This window comes from Coloeus monedula (assembly GCF_965178545.1).
Source record: "Coloeus monedula genome assembly, chromosome: 3".
NCBI lineage: Eukaryota > Metazoa > Chordata > Aves > Passeriformes > Corvidae > Coloeus > Coloeus monedula.
The window spans coordinates 38,352,492-38,358,491 of record NC_138783.1 but is presented as its reverse complement, the minus strand read 5'-3'; positions in this window follow the sequence as shown (position 1 = coordinate 38,358,491).

Here is a 6,000-nt window from a genome sequence, read left to right as displayed (position 1 = left end):
CTGGCATGCGTAATTTAGTTATTTGAGTTCCCCTACTGATCCCAGACTTTGTGATGCATAAATAGGCACTCTGGATCTCATCCTCACATTATTTAGTTGTGCATTTTCCCTTCGCTTTTGACTGTAGGGGAGGATATGTGTCCTATTTTCTACTTGCAAGGCATGTGTTCATTCATTTTGATTCACTATGGTCAAGTTACAAGATCTTTAAAATAACCTAATCTCTTCTACTAAGCCATCTGTTTAAATCAGAGATAATAAATTTTAATAAACATCGATATTTTCCCAAGTTTACGATTTCTTTTAACATGCAATTTTGCTGTGATTTTTGAGTTATTGCCTCTAATAGATGACTTCCCTGTTGTCAGGGCTGATTCTATCTTGAAGTGTATTAATTTTAGTTAAATGTATCTTGGCAGACATCCACCACAGGAATCAGTGCTGAACACCACTGAGTATGCGTCTAATTGGACATAAAACTCAGACATTTTTTTCATATGATTCTTTGCTATACAGTGTGTGCAATTAGATTCAATGAACATATTTTCAGGACAAGTTGGCCAAACCAGTGCTATTGTTAATTTATAGAGGTTACAGAAGAAGTTACTTGATTATTTTCTTTTCTAAATTAAAACTGTATAGGAAATATTGTGGCTGCTTTTCCTTTTAGCATGTTAATATACAAAACCCTAATTTTGGAAATAAAATGTTTTCTCAGTGTGTGATTTCCCATGATTGTTGTAGAATTTTTGTTTTTTCCTTGCAAACATTTTAGCAACAAAGGTAAGTCTAGCATGTTCTTATGTCACATTAATAAACCCAAGCTGTGTATCATGACAACTGAGGAACCAGTAGCAGCGTGGCTCTCATAGCATGAATTGAGTATGGGAGCATGAATTGAACAAGCCAGCTTGAAATCCTGTGTAAACACTTGGCAGCTGGTGCCCAAGCCACTCTAACTACACTGCCAGCTCAAGAGTTCTGTGTAAAAATATTCTTGGTTAATACAGAACTGGTTAACAATGTTTTTCTCTGGAGAAATTATCTCACTGGACATGTGGCTAAGACACAAGGAAGCTTTAACCATTACTGTCTGTTTTCACCAGTCCTTGCAGACTGAACAGAAACCTGAGCTGGTCCATGCTGCAAAGCTGTGTCCTACAGACCTGATTCAAGAGACCACAGGTGAACCCCTGGAAAGATTAGAACATGAGAGCTGTTCAATCAGCCTCCTCATCATTGCACCACTAGTAGAGGCAATAACAAAAGCAGACTGGCAAGTTGTTAGCTGAAAGTGCAATGGAAAACATCAGTGTTAACACACTGTTGAGAAGAGTGGCACCTGAAAAAATCCAGGAGAGCCCAACACTTGAGTTGGTCATTCATAAGGAAGAGCTCTGATGCTATTTTATGTGGTATCCTTCTGTCCTCTACCTTTAATCTAATGTCAGTGGATAGATGATGGGAGCTGGTAGGCCAGGTTTCTCTTTCCATATGAGAAACTGGTTATGGGAGCAGCTCTGTGGGATGGCTGCTGTTGGAAATGTGACCCCCACTCTTGCTCTTTTCTTCCCTGCACTCAGCTTCATGGCTTCCTTCACCTCTTTCATCAGCTCTTCTGGTTAGGCAAGGCACTTGCCCCAGGGCCATCACTTTCCATATCCACAAAATGGGAATAACACACCCATTTTTGAAAAATGCATTGAGAATTACCAGCATGAACCTCATAACAGGAGTGGAAATTTTTGCTATTGCAGTTTTACATGCTTCTACTTGCTTTGTGACAGTGTCTCATGAGTGCTTCATAAATTCTGAGTTGCTAGGAATTACAGTCATGTTTCTGTTTGCATTGGATAGACAGGTACCAAGGCTTTCATGCCTGGTATCATTGCTGCTTCTTAAAAAGACACTTCTCATTTATATACAGAAATAATGAGACAGAAAAATGTTAAAAGGATTGCCTGAAAGCTGCAGATCACTTCTGGCAGTAATTATTTATCTGTCCACCATTTTGTCTGTGTATATTTTATCCTCTCTCAGTCTATATATAACAACAAATTACTTATCAGAATCAAAGCTGCTTATTTTAAGCTTATAACACTGAACTGGTACACAAGCAAGCTGCATAGTGTAGGACATATGCACATGCTACGCTTGGTAGTCTTTTGGTGTTAATTTATTTACATGCATCTGGTTGCTTTCCTAATAGAATGGATCAGTCTTCCCTCCCAAATGAAAGAGATAATGGGAAAAGGGGTTGAGATGTTGTAATGAAAGCCAGTATATCAGGATGTCTCTTTAGCAGAGTGGGTTAAGCATGAGTACCTTGTGTGCTGTTTCTTTCACCTGTACGGTACAAATTCTGCACTAACAATTAATTAGCATTTTACAGAGTCAACATTAACTAAATATCCTTGACATATTCCCCAAGAGAGGATAACATCATTAACCTCTTTTATGGATAAGGAAACAATATTGAATTAGCATTTTAACGCCATTGACTTCTGTGGAGTTATTCCAGATTTACACCAGTAGAAATAACACTAACTTTAGTCCTTGATATAAGAAGTCATTTGTTCATGGTTATCTAGTCACAAAGCTGCACACTCAGGATGAGTAACTGAAGACATCCATGTTTCCTTTGCTGTTATAATAAGATTTTCTGCTGATACAGCATCTATAAACCTTTATCTAGGATATTTTAAAAAACCAAACACACACCACCACTGAATCTTACATTTTTCTCCTACTTGTGTCTAGAAATAATTGTTGTGTCTAGAAAGACCTGCATCCTATGAAAATAAATGAACAACAATAATTTTTTTATAAACTTCTACTTGCCCAGAAATGTGAATGTTTTTTCTGAGTAAATTTAACAACAGAAAAGAATAATGGGCTTCCAAAAACTGCCAATGAGCAAAGAATGTAAGTTAAAGGTCTTTTTTATGCAAATACTTCATTATATTTTGGGGGATTTCTTATACTCTCTCTCTCTCTCTCTTTATATTTTTAATTGAAAGCAAAAGAACAATGGGACATCAGTTACTTCAATTTACTTATGAATATCCAGAATTCACTTTCAACTTCCAGAGTGCCATTTGAGGTCTGGAGTAATGTGGGAGTCTGCTGACTTCTCTAGACAGAATGCTCTGCAGAAATTAGGGGTCTACACTACTTCTGATCAAACAGAAAATTTTTTTGCAACCCATGTGTTCACTCCCAAATAACTGGTGGCAACAGCATTATTTCTGAGGTAATATAACTTGAAAACGCTTAGAAATACAACTTTCATGTCTCCAGTTAAATTAGTTCTAATGTATTAATTATAAAAATACTTATCTCTCATTTATAATAGACTTGCTGCAAGTGTGGGAATTAGAGCTGAAATTCAGCCTTACACAGAGGATCACTACCAAGCTTCTTCCCTAAGCCCCATTCAGTACAAGGTTAAAGTCCCACTCATTAATCTCCTGTCCTGGATTGGCCCTTACGCACTGGCCAGTGTGTCTGTATCACATCTCAGTGCTACCCTGAGAATTCAAACTCCTCTTGAAACCAGGTTAGGAGGTTACTGGACCTAAATCTTGAGTATTCCAGATGAAATAGTATCACAGCAAATATTGTCCCAATCTCCTACACCTCACTATTTATGCAGAATTTTTTTGACAACAAAGACAGCTGGGAGCTTGAAACATCTCCAGGATAAAGTATTTCTCCCAGTTCAGAAACAAGAATTATCAATGTCCCCTCTCTTCAGAAAGTCTCATGGCTGCCATGCTCTTCCACTGATTTTCTTTTTGGACTTGGACAGAGCAAACAAGGACTGCTCCAACTCCTTCTGTAGCCAATGGAAACAATTCAGGTTGACTTCAGTCAGATTGGTTCAGGCCCTTAATCTCCCTGAATGTACTGGAATTTGAACAAGCAACAAATACTGATACTACCAGAGAAAACAAGGATGACATGACTATATTTCCAAAGAAAAGAGATTTACAGGACAGTTGGAATTACAGCACATTTATTTTCTTTAAAGTTAATGAGTGGCATGATCCAATAATAGTTGTATCTTATGCTTTTCATAAAGATCTCAAGGCATTTCATAATCAATTAACAGCTCAAGCACATCATCATTACAGAACATTTTGCAATAAACCATTAGGAATTAATGTAGACTGAGCTTTCCATCATCACTAAACAAACTGCTACACAGCTAGGATCCATGCCAAGCAGGCTTTGAATTTTTTTAATGAAGATTATACATTCCCTGCAAGCATAGGATAAGTCCCTGTGCCAGGACTTTCTATTTGCCTCCTCCCCACCACCTGCAAATTTTTTGTTTAGCCATTTCTTTGTACTTTGGTGAGATTAACAGAATCCAGTGCTCTGTGCTGCATTAACTTCAATTCAGATATTTAGGACAAGATGGTTCATAGTAAATGCAATAGGAAGGAGTTATACTCCTGGATTGAAAATCAGTCCCTACAGCGATTTCATGTATTTCCGAAGTATTCCTTAACAGATCTGTGGGTAAAAATTCCAAATAAACTTTTGTTACCTCCTCACAAGTCTTGCTACTCCTATTTTTTCTGTTTAATAATTCTGGACATATCCCTACCTCCTCAGATTAAACATAGTGAAGAGGGAGACAGCACCTATGTAGGTTTTTCCAAGCTGTTGTCAGACTGAGAAATTAACTGCCTGCCCCTCACAGGTATTTTAGGGCAGCAGTAATGCAATTAGGCTCTTTATATTCCAGAGCTAATGTCTGGATCTAAAATTCAAGCTTGCACCTTAAACAGCTCCCTCACCTGGGATGAGCAGGCTATTCCTTCTCCACCTGAAGTACTCTGCTTCCCCCACTGATCTGCCCAGCAACAGTTTGTCCCTTCGTATCTGCAGCAACAGTCTCGTGTAAGCATCGTGCTCTGAGATCAGCTGCAGCAATTTATGGTATGATTTACAAGGGAAAAAAAAAATCTGCTTCTTCAAAGATTCAACTCTTCAGACATCTGACTTTTGGCCCCCACCTGACAGCACCACACAGGGTGTAACTTCTAAGCTGTTTAAGCGAGACATGTTTTTGTTTCACAAAGACAGCACACAGTCTATGATTAATCTTTTGCATGAGAGACATGGCAGTTTCCCCACTGTTATGCAAGACAATATGGTTTGATTGCTTCTGCCTCCTGTCAAGCCTCCAACTGGAAATGTGTATTATGAAATGAAGTACAGTAAAACAGATAAGAACATACTGAGGCAGTTAAAACAGTCCTGGAGTAATTAAGGATCTGTATCTGTACTAGAAACAAAATAAGCCCGCTGTTTGGTTTGATTAACACTGCAGGATTGTAAGGCTACCAGTGACACATCTCCATATGAAGTAGATGTGAGAGTCCAAGAGTTGTCCCAGTAGGAAGATGTGAGAGTCGAAGAGATGTACAAATTAGAAGATGAGAGATACCAAGAGCTGTCCCAGTGTGTAGGTAAGAGATCCCAAGAACTGCCCTAACGGGGAGATGTGAGAGTTCAAGAGCTGTCCCAAGGGGAAGTCAGCAGACCAGAGGCTACAATTCTGGAAGTACAGGGGTTGCACACTGCAGGTTCCCAGCCAGTTCCAGCCAGTTCCAGCTGATTCCAGCCTGTTCTGCTCTTGTCGAGTGTGGCCCTTTGTGATAGAGGAGTGGCCTAGCCACTCCATTACATCCCAACTTCACAACAGTGTCCTGCACACTCACAGGCTGTAACAGTGCCCTGCACACTTGCACACTGCCCTAAAAGCAGGAAAGTTTGACAGTAAAAGGTGCACACTGGGAATATTTGATTTATTTAAGGGTTTTAAAGAAAATTTCTCCCCTGAGCAGAAACAGGAAAAGAAAACTGTTCTTGCAGCAGCTATAGCAGCAAGTTATATAGTGACAGGTCACTATATTTTTGCTAATATGTACTGGATTGTTATTAGGCACTTAGAGCTGTGGCAAATGCAGCAACAACAAAGACTGA